Here is a 20,221-nt window from a genome sequence, read left to right as displayed (position 1 = left end):
CCGGAACTCCTCGTGATGTCCGGGATCCCATCCGAGACTTCGAACAATACTTCGAACTCCATTCCATATTCAAGTTCTACTATTACAACATCAAACCTTAAGTGTGTCACCCTACGGTTCGCGAACTATGTGGACATGGTTGAGAACTCTCTCCGACCAATAACCAATAGCGGGATCTGGAGATCCACAATGGCTCCCACATATTCAACGATGACTTCGTGATCGAATGAACCATACACATACGATACCAATTCCCTTTGTCACGCGATATTTTACTTGTCCGAGGTTTGATCATCGGTATCTATCTATACCTTGTTCAACCTCGTCTCCTGACAAGTACTCTTTACTCGTATCGTGGTATGTGGTCTCTTATGAAATTATTCATATGCTTGCAAGACATTAGACGACATTCCACCGAGAGGGCCCAGAGTATATCTATCCGTCATCGGGATGGAGAAATCCCACTGTTGATCCATATGCCTCAACTCATACTTTCCGGATACTTAATCCCATTTTTATAACCACCCATTTATGCAGTGGCGTTTGATGTAATCAAAGTACCTTTCCGGTATAAGTGATTTATATGATCTCATGGTCGAAAGGACTAGGTAACTATGTATCGAAAGCTTATAGCAAATAACTTAATGACGTGATCTTATGCTACGCTTAATTGGGTGTGTCCATTACATCATTCATACAATGATATAACCTTGTTATTAATAACATCCAATGTTCATGATTATGAAACTAATCATCTATTAATCAACAAGCTAGTTAAGAGGCATACTAGGGACTCATTGTTGTTTACATAACACACATGTATCAATGTTTCGGTTAATACAATTATAGCATAGTATATAAACATTTATCATAAACACAAACATATATAATAACCACTTTATTATTGCCTCTTGGGCATATCTCCAACAATTTTCTTATGTAAGTTTTGCTGTACCAGTTCATACTTGTGTTTGCTTCAAACAACCTTGCTAGCCAAAGCCTTGTACTGAGAGGGAATGCTTCTCGTGCATCCAAAACCTTGAGCCAAAACCTATGCCATCTGTGTCCACCATACCTACCTACTATGTGGTATTTTTCTGCCATTCCAAAGTAAATTGCTTGCGTGCTACCTTTAAAATTTCATTCCTTGTCTTTGCAATACATAGCTCATGGGAAAATAGCTTAAAAACTATTGTGGTAAAGAATATGTAGCTTATGTATCTTATTTCTTATAAGTTGCTTGTTGAGCGGTAACCATGTTTCTGGGGATGCCATCAACTATTACACCTTTGTTGAATATCATGTGAGTTGCTATGCATGTTCGTCTTGTCTGAAGTAAGGGTGATTTATCATGATTAAATGGTTTGAGTATGCATATTGTTAGAGAAGAACATTGGGCCGCTAACCAAAGCCATGAATCATGGTGGAAGTTTCAGTTTGGACATTAATCCTCAATCTCTTATGAGAATATTATCTGTTGTTGAATTCTTATGCATTAAAGAGGAGTCCATTATCTGTTTTCTATGTTGTCCCGGTATGGATGTCCTCAAGTTGAGATCTAACAAAATTGAGAGATCAAATGCGATCTATCTCCTTAGACCTTTGTACAGGCGGCATAGAGGTACCCCTTTGTGACACTTGGTTGAAACATATGTAATGCAATGATAATCCATGGAAATCCAAGCTAATTAGGACAAGGTGCGAGCACTATTGGTATTCTATGCATGAGGCTTGCAACTTATAGGATGTCTTATGCATAACACATATGAATTATTACTACCGTTGACAAAATTGTTTCTATGTTTTCAAAATAAAAGCTCTAGCACAAAAATAGTAATCCATGCTTCCCTCTGCGAAGGGCCTTTCTTTTACTTTATGTTGAGTCAGTTTACCTACTTCTTTCCATCTTAGAAGCAAATACTTGTGTCAACTGTGCATTGATTCTTACATACTTGCTTATTTGCACTCATCATATTACTTTGTGTTGACAATCATCCATGAGATATACATCCATGAAACTGCGACGCTTCGTTCGTGTGCCAATGACGCGTCGGCTCCACCACTCCCTGCCTCGCTTCTTGCTGTGTCCGGCATGCCCGGAGCGTCCCCTCCGAACCGACACTAGTAGGAAAAGGCTCATCAGTGGCGCACCAAAAATCAATTCTGTGGCGCACGGGCGGTGTGCCACAGAATTCTCGCCACAAAAATAAGGTTTCTGTGGTGCACCGGCCCATGCGCCACAGAAAGTCTTATTTCTGTGGCGCACCGGCGGTGGTGCGCCACAGAATTCTTTTTGGAAATTCAAAAAAAATGGCAGCCAGATCTAGATCTAGATCTGGGGCCGCCGAAATTTTTTAATTTTTTTTTAAAATTTCGCTGGAAGGTAGCCGGAGGTGGGTGGGTGGGTGGGTGGGTGAAGGAGGAGGACGGCCGGAGGAGGAGGTGGTGGTGGTGGTGATGGAGGTGGTGGTGGAGGTGGTGGTGGAGGTGGTGGTGGTCGTGATGGAGGTGGTGGTGGAGGTGATGGAGGTGGTGGTGGAGGTGGTGGTGGAGGAGGTGGTGGAGGAAGAGGAGGTGGTGGTGGAGGAAGAAGAGGTGATGGAGGAAGAGGAGGAGGTGGTCGCCGGAGTAGGTCGCTAGAGTAGGAGGAGGAGGAGGAGGAGAAGGTCGTCGTCGCCGGAGTAGGAGGAGGAGGAGGCCGGCCGGAGGAGGAGGAGGTCGCCGGAGTAGGATGCCGGCCCCGGAGGAGGTGGTGGTGGTGGTGGTGGTGGAGGAGGAGGAGGAGGAGGAGGAGGAGGAAGAGGCCGGCCGGAGGAGTAGGTGGTGGTGGTGGTTGTGGAGGAGGAGGAGGAGAAGTGGAGGAGAAGTTTGCATAAGAGGAGAAGTGAGGAGAAGTGGAGGAGGAGTGGAGGAGAAGTGGTGGAGGGCGGCACAGAATTTTTTTTCAAATTTTGGACGTTAATTATGGGCACTAGGTGCGCCACAGAATTTTTTTATTTTTTTTTGTATTTTGCAGAAAAAAAACTTTAACTGGCCGTAACATTTTACTCTTTTAGAATTTGGAGATTCTAAAAATTGTCCAACCGGGCAAGCCTGTTAGGAATCACTATTCCCAAGTCACTGAGTTTCTTCGCATGCCCAGTCATGATGAGCATATGCTCACTAACGGTGCTGCCTTCTTCCATCATGCAGCTGAAGAAGTGTTTCGATGCTTCATAGCATTCCACGGCCACATGAGTCTCAAAAATAGCTTTCAGCTCATTGACCAACTCATGGGGATCGTGGTGCTCAAAACGTTTTTGAAGATCGGCTTCCAGACTGCACAGGATGACACACTGAACTTGAGAGTACCGAGTTTTCCGAGTCTCGTAAACATTCTTTACTTCATCGGTTTCAGTTTCTGCAGGAGGGTCACCTAGCGGTGCATCAAGCACATATTGCAGGTTTCCACCAGCGAGGAAAATCCTCACATGACGGAACCGATCGGTGAAATTGCTACCGTTGCTCATAAGCTGTTCTTTCTCTAGGAACTGGTTAAAATTGATAGGGGACGTCATATCTACAACATATATTTGCAATAGTTTAGACTAAGTTTATGAAAAATTGAGTTCAAATTTTAATTCAACAAAATTAAAAAATCTAGGTGAACTCCCACTCAAAACAATATCCCTCGAATTGTCTTAGTGATCACACGAACCAAATCCACCACACCTAAGTCCGATCATCACGAGACAAGATGTAATTTCAATGGCGAACACTCAAAGTGTTCATCATATCAATCATATGATTCATGCTCTACCTTTCGGTATCACGTGTTCCGAGACCATGTCTGTAAATGCTAGGCTCGTCAAGGCCACCTTAGTATCCGCATGTGCAAAACTGGCTTGCACCCGTTGTATGCACTTGTTGATTCTATCGCACCCGATTATCACGAGATGCTTCGAAACGACAAGTCTTGGCAACGGTGCTACTAAGGATGAACACTTTATTATCTTGATATTTTAGTGAGGGATCATCTTATAATGCTACCATCGCGATCTAAGCAAAATAAGATGCATAGAAGGATTAACATCACATGCAGTTGATATGTGATATGATATGGCCCTTTTGTCTTTGCGCCTTTGATCTTCATCTTCAAAGCACAGACATGATCTCCATCATCAACGGGCATGATCTCCATCATCGTCGGCGTAGCGTCAAGGTCCATGGCGCCGTCTTCATGGTTGTTCACCTCATGTAGCAACTATTACAACTACTTTGAAATACTACTCAACATGAAATTTAAAGACAACCATAAGGCTCCTGCCGGTTGCCACAATACAATAATGATCATTTCATACATATTCATTATCACATTATGGCCATATCACATCACCAAACCCTGCAAAAACAAGTTAGACGTCTCTAATTTGGTTTGCATATTTTACGTGGTTTAGGGTTTTCGAGTAAGATCTAATCTACCTACGAACATGAACCACAACAGTGTTACTAGTGTTGTCAATAGAAGAGTAAATTGAATCTTCACTATAGTAGGAGAGACAGACACCCGCAAAGCCACTTATGCAATACAAGTTACATGACAAGCGTGGAGCAAATCTCATGAACGCGGTCATGTAAAGTTAGCCCGAGCCGCTTCATCCCACTATGCCACAAAGATGCAAAGTAATCAAACTAAAGACAACAAAAGCATCAACGCCCACAAAACCACTGTGTTCTCACTACTAGGAAAAGGCCTACACTACAAGAAATATGTTGACCTACGACCCTCCATTTTTGTCACTAAGTCGTCACCATATTTCATTTATGACGATTCTATGACAAAAAATAGATCGTCAAAAACGGAGCGTCAGGAATCAACCATCACGACCTTTTATTTCGAATTGTCATAGTCTATGACGATATTAAATCGTCGTAACCATTATGACGATCCAATATCGTCACCGGCGATCTGGCCATGCCACATCAGATCCTACGTGGCAAGCTGACGTGGCGAAACTATGACGAAATCAAATTGTCGTAATGCAAAATCAGCCCGGTCCATTTCAGCGGTCTACATGGGCTGAGCCCATTAATACCAGCATTTTTTGTCTACGCCTTACCCTCTTCCGGTCCATTTGTCTTTTTGGGCTTAGCCTTTTCAGAGCCTCTTTCTGGTCCATTTGTCTTGCCTTTTCAATTCATGTCTTGTTGGGCCCTAGACATTTTACAACCCGTTTTTGTTTATTTCCTTTTATTTCAGACATTTTGTTCCAAAATGTCACTGGCCCGTGGCCTATTTAGCACCCAATCAATTTATTTTGATATTCAAGTTGTACATACAACTACTGTTTGCAGGCCATGAATTTCTATATAAAGAACGAACGACTTCCCATTGTGAAATGATACAAAATGGAATTTCAAATACACACCATCACTTCTCTTACATAACATAAAACACACTTAATGCATAAAAGCAGCAACATGCGTGTTCCATCGAAGCTACAGTGACAACATCCAATCTCCAGGGAGGCTTCCATATATAATCCTATGAAACAAGGAAACAAGAGTAAGGACTGGTAAAGTAACGAATAGGGAAAATAACATCAGCTGTGCAAATCAAAACATCTACCACTTGTCATGCACACTCAGTATTCAATCCCAACATGCAACAAGATTGCATAGAATATTTTTAGTCCTAGCTATTACATTTCTTACAATTAATTGTTTTATGCTAACTGATAAAGATAGCACAGAACAATAGGTTGTACTTCCATATTGAACCAATGATGATGTTCAACGTAACAAATGCATGAAACATCGCAATGACAGTACTGAAATCACTCAAATAATCGTAATGAGGCACAAACCTCAGCGACAGTAAGGAAACATCGGAAGCAGACAAATTTTTTCAACAACCTGTAGAACCACATGAGCTTGGCATTACTAGAAACAATACAACGTGCAGGTACTTTACTTATAAAATACATTGCATATATACAAGACCTAGCAAACAATAATAAAAATCATGTTAATGGTAGCAACAAAATATCTTTGTTTGCATAAATCATATTTAATTCTGAGACGTAAATTATAGCAACTTCCTAAACAGACAGAAATTAGACCCGATCAATTTGAATTAACCAATTGATTATACAATGTAAACTGCAAAAAATGAACTGCCAACTCAGGTAAGTAGAGAGAAACAAATAATGAGTTAAGTTCAAGTTCCATAGCAAATAGAATTATATATATTGTCCTGTCACGGAACAAGATATACACTCAACAAATAGCAGATAATTCCTATACAACTCTACACCATGAATGGAGTATTTATGAAGGAGTGCAAATATTTTAAATTTTCTATGCCAAACCGACATCACAGAAAGCATATGACAGTATTATCTTGTTGGTCCTTAACATGTTGTAGCTACTGCAGGGTCATATTCTAAGGACCACTAGACCAATAAGAGCATTTTCTCAAAGTTAAGCGTGCAAGAAGATACATTTCTTAACAAATAAAGTAGGAAACAGAACATCATTTCCCTAGAAGATATGCAACTCGAGAAGTCACAACATCCCCAAGACAAACTTCTGCAAAGGAAGAGAAGCAAGCAAAATAGTACCTTGGTAGAGTAATTTCCAAGAAACATTAAGCAATAGAGGACAGATCCGCCACTGCCGCTGCTCCTCCGTGTGTCGATCAGGATGTTACACCATCATCGCTTCGTCTAGTGTGAGAAGGCAGTACATGCATTCAAACCAATCGCTAGTTAATTAATAATGAAACTGCACCTTCAGCTAGCATCTTAAGGTTTTGTTATTGAGAACTTATATGATGTAACAACAATGACAATATTGTTGAAATGGCATTTACTGGACAGTAATATGATAAGTCACTAACAAACATATACATTTCTCAGTGCATTGACGGTTCTGAATCTGCCTATTTTTCTTCCTCGGAGCATTGCATACACACAGTTTACTTCTTAGAGAGTTACCAAATCTAGCACCAGCCTAACCAGGTTCCACAATGTACCCTGACCTGAGAGGCTGAGACCGCTAGAGAGCACAGGCCTATACACGGTTCAGGGAGTGTAAAGCATCAGACCACCGAAAGAGCAAGCTAAAATCCCCAAGGAAAATTGCATACAGTTCGCTCTAGCTACTTTCAGTTCCGAACAAAAAAACAACCCGTGTCTCCTATGAGGATCCAACTGATCGGGAGACAGGAGGGTCATGGTGTGAGCGTAAGTACCTTAGAGGCCATGATGATCCGTCCGGGAGCCCCAGGCCAGGCGGAGGCGTAGTGTTCGCTGGCTCCCATGCGTGCTCATCGGCGGCCACCGCACCTGGTAAACCAACAACGCAAAGAACAAATCGTCAGATCCTCGTCATGTCTGTCGTGGAAAGGCAATCGAATAAGAGGGAGAGGGAGATACGAGGGGTTGTGTTCGACGGCTCTTGTTGACGAGCAGGATTAGCGACCCGTCGTTCTTGGCAGGGTCCTCTAGCCGGTCGAGCTCGGCGGCCGGCGGTGCGGACCGGAGCGCGACCACTACAAGGAGAGCGAGCATGTCGGCAAGAAGAACTGCTTCTCTTCATCGTGGAGTGAGGGAGACAAGGGGCGCCGATGGTATCTCGATCTGATCTGGGGAACGGGCTAGGGTTTGCAAACGATGGCGGGATTGGAAGTGGGATCGAGCGTGGAGAAGGCCGTGAGGGGATATGGCCACGAGCGGCGAAGTTTTGGTTGGGCGCGATCTGCGGCGATGGGGTGGCCGGCGCGAGAGAGGGAGAGGCGGCGCTTGCGTGATGCGAGGGAGAGAATGGAGACAGTGGAGAGGAGGCGCACGAGATGGAAGATGGGTAGGGCAACCAGTGTTATCTTTCTCCCTTTTTTTGATTGAGGTGGCCTTTTTTTAGGGAATATTTTTTGACATGGCCTTGTGCTTTCTAGGGATAGCTCGGGAGTCGTTAGATAATATTGGATGGTTGAGATGGCCAATCCGCGGGAACTGCACCTTTGCCATCTCATTGGCTGGCTCCAGCCTGCTAGATTTCGCTTCCTTACTAGTATTTTTAAACCATTTATCACGGTCCTAGTTTTTTGAAAACCAGTCAAGGGGAGGTTTTGCCATTTCATAAATGACAGTATAATTATAAGAGACTTAGCTTGTTTATAATAAATTGGTCAAAATTTGATACATCAACACGACGTTGCCCGCACAAGGTCAACACCCAAGAAGCTCAAAGCAACAAATCAAACACGAAAACTTGGAGTCGCCACACCAAATTATTCCCTCCGCAGCTCAATTTCTTACATGCTAATTTACCACTTGATGGAGAAAACTTCAAGACCTATAAATACTATCATTGTTAAATATATTTTTAATTGCCACATGTTTTGTAATTATGTAAATTTAAAGTAATAATGACAAATATGCATAATCATTTTTCATTTTCTAAGTGACAAAAATGAGTTATTTTGTGAAGAACCTACCAAAAATATATTGCACAAATGTACTACCAAAGTTTTCAAAAACAGTATAACATATGCCAAAAATAACAAACTTGAGTATCAGAAATATCCTAGAGCAACCTTCTCCAAAATGAGCTACCATGTGCAAAAAAGATGCTAGAGATTTGTCTAAATTTGGATTTTATCTATATACTAAAAAAATTATATAAGTCCAAATTTTAGCAAACTTAGAATATCTTTTTTATAGATTGAGGTAGTACGTGGATACACCACATAGGCCAAACAAGCAAGGTGGCAGACACATGGTCATGACACGTAGGCAAAATAGCTGAGGTGGCCTCCTAGTCATTTAAATGAATCATAGAAAATAATTATGATGATCTAAATTTGTCACAATCATATCTTTTATCTCTAAATAGCAATCCCCCACTACTGATTTTGCTGGCATGTGGTGAAGCCACGTCACTCCATTTCTTCCAAAACCGTCCGCACGCGCACAGTCTCATCACGCGTTGTTGGGCATGGCTCCCCACTAACATGGGCCGCCAAGTACGGTACCGGCCGACATGGGCCACCAAGCATGCCTGGAAGACGGCCTGCCCATCCCCCATTCCGTCGACCTGGTCAGCGGTCGCAGTACCCAAAAAAATAAAAACAAAAAACTCTGTTCGTTACTTCGCAGGTGCCAAAATCCCTTCTCCTCCCCATATCTTTGTTCGTCTTCCCCGGCTGCCGCGAAAATCCCTCCTCTTCCCCACGAATCTGCCACTGCGAGTTAATTGCCATCAAAAGACCTGATAAATCCGAGCATTGAAGGACTGCAAACTGCTCAATTGAGCTCATATGCTGCAGCAATTGTGTCCACCTTATAAAGATGTCCCGCTGCCGTACGCATCGACACCCAGAGCGACATCGTTCTCGCCGCCACAACGCGAAGCACCCTCAACGCTGGTACATGTCCGATCCCCTTTCTAATCCCTCATTCAGTTTCTCGCGGTCCCTCAACATACGTTTCGGATCTCGCAGGTTCATCTCTTGCTGGAGTACGGCTCGACGTTTATCGACGCACCCGATTGTACTCGATTCAATCACCTGCTACCTTTGGCCCTCTCAATTCCTCCGGATTTCTTGGATTCTCAGACCACTCGCGGGTATTTCTTCCATTGGTATGCATATTCTAATCTTGAGTTGCTAAACTGGAATTCAAAACGCTCTGTCAATTGCAACCTCCGCTTTTCTCACTCAGTTCAGTACAGTTTTCTTATTGTGCTTTTCAGATGGTGAAAGCTTTTGTGTGGCATGTTTAACCAATCTCCATCATTCCAGGTCAACTTCTTTTTAATGTATACTATTCTTGAAGCAAATTTGGCAGCTTCTTTACATGTCCCTGCTCTAGCTGTTGAAATTTGTACTTTATTTGTACGGATTGTCCAGGAAATTTTTTATTGGCGAGAAAGCTGTTTGGAGAATACGAGTGCCCAATTGGAAGGTGGCTTAGTTTTTTGGGATTAACCTTTATTTTCTTATGTCTATCTTTCCGAAATTTTATGGCTTCCTCTCTGTTAGCGACTTGGGAAAGTATTAACTCATTCATGTTCTTTTTCCATTACAGATTCCCTTAAAAAACTATTATAACTTGGAAAAAAATACTAATCCACTTTTATCCTACCATTGCAGATTTACTTCAAAGACTATTTTCTCCAGATTACTATTGGCAGAAGTTTGGATCTGAACGTTGGCACCTTGGAAATTTTCCAGTTTGGTTGAACCATTTCCACTTGAAGTTTATTAATTAGTGAAACATGCAATGCCATTTCTGTTCAGTTAAAGTGGCAGCATCTGAACTTGCATTATTATCCTTGAAGTAACAAGACTGAGTGGCCTCAACTTTATCTTCTCTGGATTTGTACAGAAGTTACAGGCTTGATCAGTACAGTTCTACTGAATTTAGGATGCCTCATAATACAGCGGGAACTACATATGACTTCAGTGCACTCTCAAGCGACTTTTGATAATCTGTTTTGTTATTCCATCTGCTTCATATGTTTTTGCATTCTAGGTGTTTGATTTTTCGCTCATCCCGCAGGTTTGTTATCTTCCACGGACGACAATACTCAAGGGTTCAGAAACAAAAGATGCCAGAAAAGATATTATGTAGCGTTTTCGGCGATTTGAACTTTTTTTCTCATACATGAATGATAGTGTTTTTGCCTTCTCCGTGGTACATACATAATCTGTAGCATTGTGGCCATCATTTCCATGGCTTAATGAAAGGTCTTATCATCATAGTAGATTTTTCCTTTCATTTCATTTCCGACGTGTATCAGCATTGTATAGGCTTTTTTTTGTACACATAGATCAATGGGGATTTCTTTCGGAAAAAAATGTTGTTGGTCAAAGTTAATCCATTGGGACATATAGTTTGTATTGATGAAAGTTTAGCAGAAATTTCATGCTTCCACATACTTAGGATTCTACGTACTTTTATTGCTTAACCTATTTTGGTATCAAATCACATGGCTACACTGAAATTCTACACTCTTTGGGTGAGCTAAACCAGGTTATTTAACATGGCAATATGTATATGATGCATAATGGGTTGGCAGGGAGTAGTAAATACCTCTCTTTTCACATACAGTTATATGTGCAATTCTTTTTAGTTTATCTTTTATTTGCAGATATTTCTCCATTTGTTTTGCAAAAAATCAATGATGAATTGATGGTGCATTTATATTCTTCTAAACCTTTGTCATGACCCATCTATATCAGTTTGAGCACATCCAACTCTGTGTTCATTCAATCAAAATGCAAGCATATGTGTTCAATGGAGCCAAATTGAATTCAAATGTAGATGAAGCAAATAAAAATTCAAAATTAGTAGTTACTTTTATGTTAGCTGTAATATTTGAGCTTCACAAGTGTTGTGATCCTAGATCACTTGCATCAAGCAAGCCAAAATCACATGTTTTTATTTCAAAATCCGAGCTACAAATTTCCGCAGCAACGCGCGGGGTATCATCTAGTAGAAATAACGTCGTAAACCGTGTGGTTGAGTCTATGACGATTTCACACTAGGAAATAATGACGTATTTGACTCAAATCGTCGTAATTTTCTAGGGTTTTCACCCTCCCAAACAGTTAACGACCATTCAGTGCGAAATCGTCATAGAATCATGACGATTTTACCCACGGTCACTGAGAGAAGGTCACAAGTCAACACATTTTTTGTAGTGCTAGCCGTAAGACTGCCAGCAGTGGCGCACCATGACTGCCGTGCGCCACTACTACTTAGCAGTGGCGCACCACAAAACGGTGGGCCACTGTTACAAAAGTAGTAGTGGCGCACCTCGATTGTGGTGCGCCATAAGTAAGTGGTGACAGGAGTCCAGCTCCTCCCCCAAACTAGTAGTGGCGCACGTCTCTGTGGTGCGCCACTGCTACATTTCTTACCTATGGCGCATGTTTGTGAGGTGCGCCACTGCTAGGACGTGTCCAGAGCCCGTTTAGAGATGATAGGCTTAGCAATGACGCACTTATGTGGTGCGCCACTGCTACATAGGTTACCTATGACGCATGTAATTATGTGCGCCACTGCTAGGGGGTGGCCAGAGCCCATTTAGAGATGAGAGGCTTAGCAGTGGCGCACCACTTAGCAGTGCGCCATTGCTATGTCACCCTAGCAGTGGCGCACGGCTGGGTGGTGCGCCACTGCTAACCTGGGACCATTTTCCTGCTTTTAACCCCTCCACTCACATGTGCCACCCACTTTCCCCAAACACTCTTCCACCACCACCTCCCACCAAATCTGGATCTGGTCGTGTTGCCCCTCCTTCCCACCTCATTTTCACCTCTTCATTCACCAAAATTAAGTTGGTAAACTTTATTTTCTTCATAGGTAAGTAATGGTGAAGCTTTCTTAGCTCAATACCCTACTCAATCTCAACTTTTTACCTCATCCAACACTCTAGGTCTCGCCGTATCGGTAACTTTGTTGGTTTTATGCTTTGTGTGTGACCGGTTCCGATATGATCGTCTTGCACACGTGCATGTGTGTTGTATGCGAAGCCTCCGGATCCACGTGCATGTGTGTTGTATGCGAAGCGTCACGTGCATGTGTGTTGTATGCGAAGCCTCCGGATCAACATGTGTTGTATATGCGAAGCCTCCACACATGTGTTGCATGTGTTTTTGTTTGCAGGGATTTGAAATGCGATGGAGTTGCCAATATTTTGCCGAAACGTTGATTCATTTCCGTTTCGGCGAATGTTGGGCATACTACGCATATACATATGTCCTATTTTTAGGGAAGGTCATGCCAAAATTTTCTTTTGGTATGCTAAGATATCCATTTTCTCTATACCCGCAGGCGACCATGGTCCGCATGATGAGCGAAGGCGTTGTGGCTAGGTTTTTGAAAGCCGCGACAGCCGAGATGATTAGAAATAACCAAAAGGAGATAAGATGTCCGTGTCGAAGATGCAAGCTGACGAGCCTTATGGACCCTAAAGCCGATATGGTGCGGGACCACCTTCTCATGCGTGGTTTCATGGATGACTATCGGTGGGAAGGCGACGAAGATGATTATGAATTTTTCCATGGGATTTCAACAACAAATAAGGAAGGAGGTGATCAGGATGTAGAAGATCTCGGACATGATCAGGATGTAGAAGATCCCGGAGATGATCATGATCACAATGTAGGAGATCCTGGACCTGATGATGAGGAAGATCAAGATGGAGGTCATCATGACGATCATGAAGATGAAGACGATGGACCATCGTCGATGGACTGGGTGCAGGACCCTTATCTTCAAGAGCTGCTTCTCAAGCAGACGAGTAACGCAAGAGCTGCCGCCCGAGAGAAAGCCAAGATGGATCAACTGGAGGTAGACGCGGTTACTCCATTGTATGAAGGATGCAGGCCGGAGGATACCCGCCTGAAAGTAACGCTCATGGCTCTGGAGATGAAGGTAAAGCACAAAATGACCGACACATCCTTCAACGACAACATGTTATTCTGGCAGGAACGTCTTCCCAAAGGTAACACGTGTCCGACTAGTATCGAGGAGGCCAAGAAAATCGTGTGTCCTCTGGATTTACCGCATGTGAAATACCATGTGTGCTTGAACAATAGCATCATTTATCGGAACGAGCACGCGGAGTGTACCATATGTCTGGTGTGCGGCGTCAATCGGTACAAGAAGGGGAAGAAAGCTCCTCGGAAGGTGGTGTGGTACTTTCCGATCACTCCTCGTCTGCAGCGGTATTTCGCGGATCCTAAGCAAGCAAAGCTAATGCGCTGGCACGCGTAGATGAGGAAGGGAGAAGATGACGCAGATGATCCGAAGAAAAAGAAAAAGGACAGGATGTTGAGACACCCTTCGGATGCTAGCCAGTGGAATGCGTTGAACCTCGAGTACCCAGAATTTGGGGATGATCCTAGGAACATAAGGCTGGGCGCGAGCACCGATGGAGTCAATCCGTTTGGCAGCAAGAGCAGCACGCATAGCACCTGGCCCGTGTTTGTGTGGATGTACAACCTCCCCCCTGGTTGTGCATGAAGAGGAAGTACATTCAAATGAGTATGCTAATTGAAGGGCCGAAACAACCAGGGAACGACATCAATCTGTATATGGGGCTTCTGAAAGAGGAGCTAGCGACGCTATGGGACGCTCCTGCCAACACGTGGGACGCCGCCGCAGAAGAATATTTCCCTATGAGAGCCGCGTTGCTCACGACGGTGCACGACTTTCTCGGTTACGGATATGTCGCGGGGCAGGTGGTCCACGGATTCAATGCATGCGTCAGGTGCATGGACGACACAACGTACCGCCAGCTAGATAGAGATCCTGGGTCCTCGAAAACGGTGTTCATGGGACATCAAAGGTGGCTTCGCGAGGACGACCCATTGATGACCCACAAGTATAGGGGATCGCAACAGTCTTCGCGGGTGGTATAACCCAATTTATTGATTCGACACAAGGGGAGATAAATAACACTTGGAAGCCTTAACAGCGGAGTTGTCAATTCAGCTGCACCTGGAAACAGACTAGCTCGCAAGAGTTTATCAGTAGTAACAGTTTTATAGCAGTAGCAGTAGTGAAATAACAGCGGCAGAGTAACAAAGGCAGCAGTAGTGATTTTAGTAAACAGCAGGATTAAAATACTGTAGGCACGGGGACGGATGAACGGGCGTTGCATGGATGAGAGAAACTCATGTAACAATCATAGCAGGGCATTTGCAGATAATAATAAAACGGTGTCCAAGTACAAAGCAATCAATAGGCATGTGTTCCAATTATAGTCGTACGTGCTCGCAATGAGAAACTTGCACAACATCTTTTGTCCTACCAGCCGGTGGCAGTCGGGCCTCAAGGGAAACTACTGGATATTAAGGTACTCCTTTTAATAGAGTACCGGAGCAAAGCATTAACACTCCGTGAACACATGTGATCCTCACATCACTACCATCCCCTCCGGTTGTCCCGATTCTTGTCACTTCGGGGCCATTGGTTCCGGACAACGACATGTGTATACAACTTGCAGGTAAGATCATAAAACAATGAATATCATGATGAAACAATAACATGTTCAGATCTGAGATCATGGCACTCGGGCCCTAGTGACAAGCATTAAGCATAGCAAGTTGCAACAATATCATCAAAGTACCAATTACGGACACTAGGCACTATGCCCTAACAATCTTATGCTATTACATGACCAATCTCATCCAATCCCTACCATCCCCTTCGGCCTACAGCGGGGGAATTACTCACACATGGATGGGGGAAACATGGCTGGTTGATGGAGAGGCGTTGGTGGTGATGATGGCGATGATCTCCTCCAATTCCCCGTCCCGGCGGAGTGCCAGAACGGAGACTTCTGGCTCCCGCGACGGAGTTTCGCGATGTGGCGGCGTTCTGGAGGCTTTCTGGCGACTTCGACTTCTCTCCGTGCGTTTTTAGGTCGAGGCCAATAAGTAGTCCGAAGGAGGGCGTCGGAGGCCGGCCGAGGGGGCTACACCATAGGGCCGCGCGGGCCCCCCCTAGGCCTCGCCGCCTTATGGTGTGGGGCCCTCGGGCCTCCACCTTACTTGTCCTTCTGGCTCCGTCAGTATTCTGGGAAAATAGGGCCTTCTGCATAAATTCCGAGGATTTTCCCGAAAGTTGGATTTCTGCACAAAAACGAGACACCAGAACAGTTCTGCTGAAAACAGCGTTAGTCCGCGTTAGTTGTATCCAAAATACACAAATTAGAGGCAAAACAATAGCAAAAGTGTTCGGGAAAGTAGATACGTTTTGGACGTATCAACTCCCCCCAAGCTTAGCTTATTGCTTGTCCTCAAGCAATTCAGTTAACAACTGAGCGATAAAAGAACTTTCACGAACACATTTGCTCATATGATGTATATATTCTCATGCTATGGCTAATACTTAAACAGTTCATAATGAGATCCATGCAAATAAGATCATCTAACAGCTATGTCAATCATGGAGAGGTACCAACAATTAATAATAAGCATCATGAATCATGTATATAAGCAGGATTGCAATGTTCATAAGAGAGTATGATAAAGTGGTATCTCGCTTTTTGTATTTGATTGGCAAAACATAAATGCCCGGGCACCTCTGGAGTTCATAGAAAGACTAGAAGTAGTGATTGTCAAAGATAAAAGCATCAAAGTTATACCACAATCAATCATATTTTGAGACAAGCATGTTATACTAAGAATGACAGTTGTGCTCTCAAGATAGTGCTCAAAGAAATAATGGAGACACAACATAAAAGTAACAGATTGACCCTTCGCAGAGGGAAGCAGGGATTAACATGCGCTAGAGCTTTTCACTTTTAAAATCAGGAGTAAAATTATTTTGAGAGGTGTTTGTTTTTGTCAACGAATGGTAATGGGTACACCAACTACCTCGCCAACCGTACTTCCAAGAGCGGCTCCCATGAATTATTTGCATGTTTATGTGGCACTCCTTCCAACCTTTCTTACACAAACCATGGCTAACCGAATCCTCGGGTGCCTGCCAACAATCTCATACCATGAAGGAGTGCCTTTTTATTTTAGTTTTATTATGATGATAACACTCCCCCCAACCTTTGCTTACACAAGCCATGGCTAACCGAATCTTCGGGTGCCATCCAACAATCACATACCATGGAGGAGTGTCTATTTAAGTTAATTAATTCGGGACTGGGAATCCCATTGCCAGCTCTTTTTGCAAAATTATTGGATAAGCGGATGTGCCACTAGTCCATATGAGAGTCCGTCAAAAGTAAATGACAAGGTTGAAAGCTAAACACCACATACTTCCTCATGAGCTATGAAACATAAACACAAATTGAGAAGCATTTTGAAGGTTTTAAAGGTAGCGCATGAGAATTTACTTGGAATGGTTTGAAATGCCATGCATAGGTATTTATAGTGGACACTTTGGAACAACTTGGTTTTCAGGTGTTTGGAAGCACGAGCAGCGTTCCCGCTCAGTACAAGTGAAGGCTAGAAAAAGACTAGGAAGCGACAAATCAAGAGAGCAGTAACTGTCATAATCATGCTTGCGGCAAAATAAATTAACGGAGGCATAAAAGTGATACAAGAACTCTGAAGCAATATAAATCATCGAGGCTTAATTGACTTTGGTTCAGTCATATGCATGCGTGAGCATGTGCCAAGTCGATATAAATGAATTATTCAGAGAAGGATACCACAATATCATACCTATCTATGAATAAAACAATGCAAGCAAACATCCATGACATGCTACTCATATTAATAAATTGGAGCTAAACATGAGAGATCATGAACTACTAGACTTTCTTAAATGACATATACCTCACATGAACCAACTAAGCATGCTCACATGGATGAGTATATGTACAAAAATGAAAACAAATAGAGTTCATACCAGCCTCTCACCACAATCAGATTGTTGTAGATCGTCATTATTGTCTTTTCACTTGTATAGCTTGGATAATATGAAATGAAAACCACGCTCCAGCCACCGAAGACCATTGAACTCATAATGAACTTTACAAACCAAAGAAGAACATCAAATATTTTTGGTGTTTTCGAATTAGAAACAAGAACAAAAGGAAACAAGCAAACAAAGCAAAATCTTTTTGGGTTTTCTTATAGCAAACTGGCAATAGCAAATAAAGCGAAACAAATACAAGAAACCAAAGCAAACAAATGGTGAAGAGAAACAACAGAAATATTTTTGGTCTTTTTATGTTTTGGGAAAGAAACAAAGCAAAAACAAGAAATAGCAAACTAAAAGAAACACAGAAAAGCGAGATGGCAGAAATCTGCCAAAACCTGACAGCAGTACAGAAATCGATTTTTACAAAAATCTTACGTTGCTCAGCTCGAAAAGTGTTCAACTAATGAAAGTTAGATAACAACCTGGGGAACCTGCACAAAAATTGGCTTCGCAAAATACTATTCTGGCTATTTTTGAGAATTTTTACGTTAACAGTCCAGAATCTGTTTTCAGGCAGCACTTCCCCAAATATCATCTTCCTCTCATTAGAAAACCACTCAAGCAAACAAAACAAGTATATATAAGTATCCAGCAACCATAATATGCAAGGAATGAGTGATGCCGGTATACCTCCCCCCAAGCTTAGGCTTTTGGCCTAAGTGGAGTTCAATCCCATCGAGACCATGAGGTAGTATCTCCGTAGTACGACGAAGATGGATCATATTCCGGGCATGTGCTAGAAGAAGCACCCGGATACGTGACGGTGTAGTCGTGGGAGGCCTCGGCGTCCTCGGAGTCATGCTGCTGGTGGAAGTCTTGTATCTTCATATGTTCACCCACCTCCTCCTTAGTGCACGACCATGATTGCCTGTCAATACTGAACAAACCTGGTTGGGGAAGAGGGATTTCCTTCTCATCCCCGTCAGCAAACAACATTCTATAGACCATATTATCTAAAGTAGAATCAGCGGTAACAAAATGATGACTCTTCATAGCAACAATATCGAGTTTCCTAGGGGTCAATGGCACATCATTAGGATCAAGAGGAAGTCTTAAATATGTTAAAACTCGCAGTGCAATAGTTCCTCCAAAAATAGGCCCCCTATTAGACAGGCGGCGAGCAATAAGAGAACCAAGGTGATAAGATGTCCGACCAGTAAGTGCAATATTCAAGAAAGCAAGATGGTAACTAGAAATATTGCTAGTGTTCTCCCTACCAAGAATGCTAGTGGCAATGTAATATGCAAAATACTTAATGGCGGGGAGTTGAATGTTCCTTATCTTGCCACGCTGAATGGTGCGACAATCATCATCGGTGATCCCTCGATAGAGCTCCAACAAGTCCCGGGGGTTGTCATCAATCCTTCTTGCTGTACCTGCAGGGGCAATATCCAATGCACGACAAAAATCTTCCAATTCCATAGTAACAGGATTACCATAGATCTTGAATGCAACTGTCGGCTCGTATTGCGTGTTGTTGAACCTGAAGCTCTCGACGAAAATTTTGGTGAGCATATAGTATTGCTCCCTTTCGTCTCCCACGTAGGTGGTTAAGCCCGCCCTATTGACAAGGGTGAAGAAATCCTCCAATATCCCTGCATTCCTCAGAAAATCATAGCATGGAAAAGACGAAGCATTAGGAGCCCCGTTGTCCTCTTCGGGCGCGAAGCTAGGCGCGATGATATCCTCGTTGTACGGTCGCCTAAGCCGGGTGGTGGCCCTAGAAGGCCTCCCGGTGCTGGTTGTTCCTCTCTTGAACAATTCTCCAAAGTTGAACTTCTTCATCTCTTCTCTGAAATTTTCAACAAGTGATATAAAATTTGATTTGGTGACATATAATTGAGGGAAACTACCATAGGAACTTGCTAGAGTACTAATCATGCATCAAAACTAGTTTCTACCACTTAGAACAAGCATGCAAGCTCACTAAACATGTTACCTACAGCAGCAAAATATTCAAGATATACTCAACCAAACAAAATTCTACTTGGATAGGCGGAGGAGTCACATACCGGAGAGCAAATGTGCCAAATTTCAGACAGAAATCTGGGCTGAGCAAAGAGATCGAAAAATCCTGAGCTCTTGAGCAAAAACGCGAGTGAGAGGAACCTGGTGCGAGTTTTTTCGGGAGAGAGAAGATCCTGGGAGAAAGAGATGAGATAGTGGGGCAAGGAGGGGCCCACACCACAGGGTGGCGCGCCCCCCTCCTTGGCCGCGCCGGCCTGTGGTGTGGCACCCTGGGGTGCCCCACAGGTCATCCTCTGGTGCTCCTGTGTGCCTCTTCGAAAAATAGGACCAACGGTATAATTTTTGTGAATTTTTGAAAACTTTGAAAAATGCACATTTCTGGGTATTAAGTTTATTATTACTGGCCAGGAAATTTTTTGAAATCTCCAATTAACTAAGGAACTTTGCAAATTAAAAGTGTTACATCAACTAGAGCAAGTGGAGGAAGAAAGAGATGTTGTTTATCTCCTCTATGCATATAAAAAGTATTTGTTAACAAGGTTGATCAAATCTTGCCACCAAATAAATTTTACATAGCATAAGAAGAAATAAACCTCAAATCAATCATGTTACCTTGAATTGTATTGATATGGATCCAATCACGAGAGTTTGATATTCTTCTTTAGGCTCATATATAGGACAATCAATAGTTCCCACTTTGATAGTTCTCACATTAGAAATAGTATTAACTCCACACGCTTCCTCAATCCTCTTGGGAAAATAAACGGTATGCTCCCTATCATCAACATTGAAAGTAACCTTTCCTTTAT

General features: G+C 42.9%; 1 long non-coding RNA gene across 1 annotated transcript; it reads left to right on the top strand.

The window, feature by feature from the left end:
- Nucleotides 1–9,148: 9,148 nt before the first annotated feature.
- Nucleotides 9,149–10,892, top strand: LOC127349190 (uncharacterized). Its single transcript, XR_011742218.1, has 5 exons — nt 9,149–9,409; nt 9,485–9,624; nt 9,715–9,784; nt 9,893–9,947; nt 10,136–10,892. It is a non-coding gene; the product is annotated as an uncharacterized lncRNA (long non-coding RNA).
- Nucleotides 10,893–20,221: the final 9,329 nt, after the last annotated feature.

This window comes from Lolium perenne, chromosome 4 (genome assembly GCF_019359855.2).
Source record: "Lolium perenne isolate Kyuss_39 chromosome 4, Kyuss_2.0, whole genome shotgun sequence".
In the NCBI taxonomy this organism is placed as follows: Eukaryota; Viridiplantae; Streptophyta; class Magnoliopsida; order Poales; family Poaceae; genus Lolium; species Lolium perenne.
Note: the sequence above shows the minus strand (reverse complement) of the source record. Positions and strands in the feature narration are given on the sequence as shown.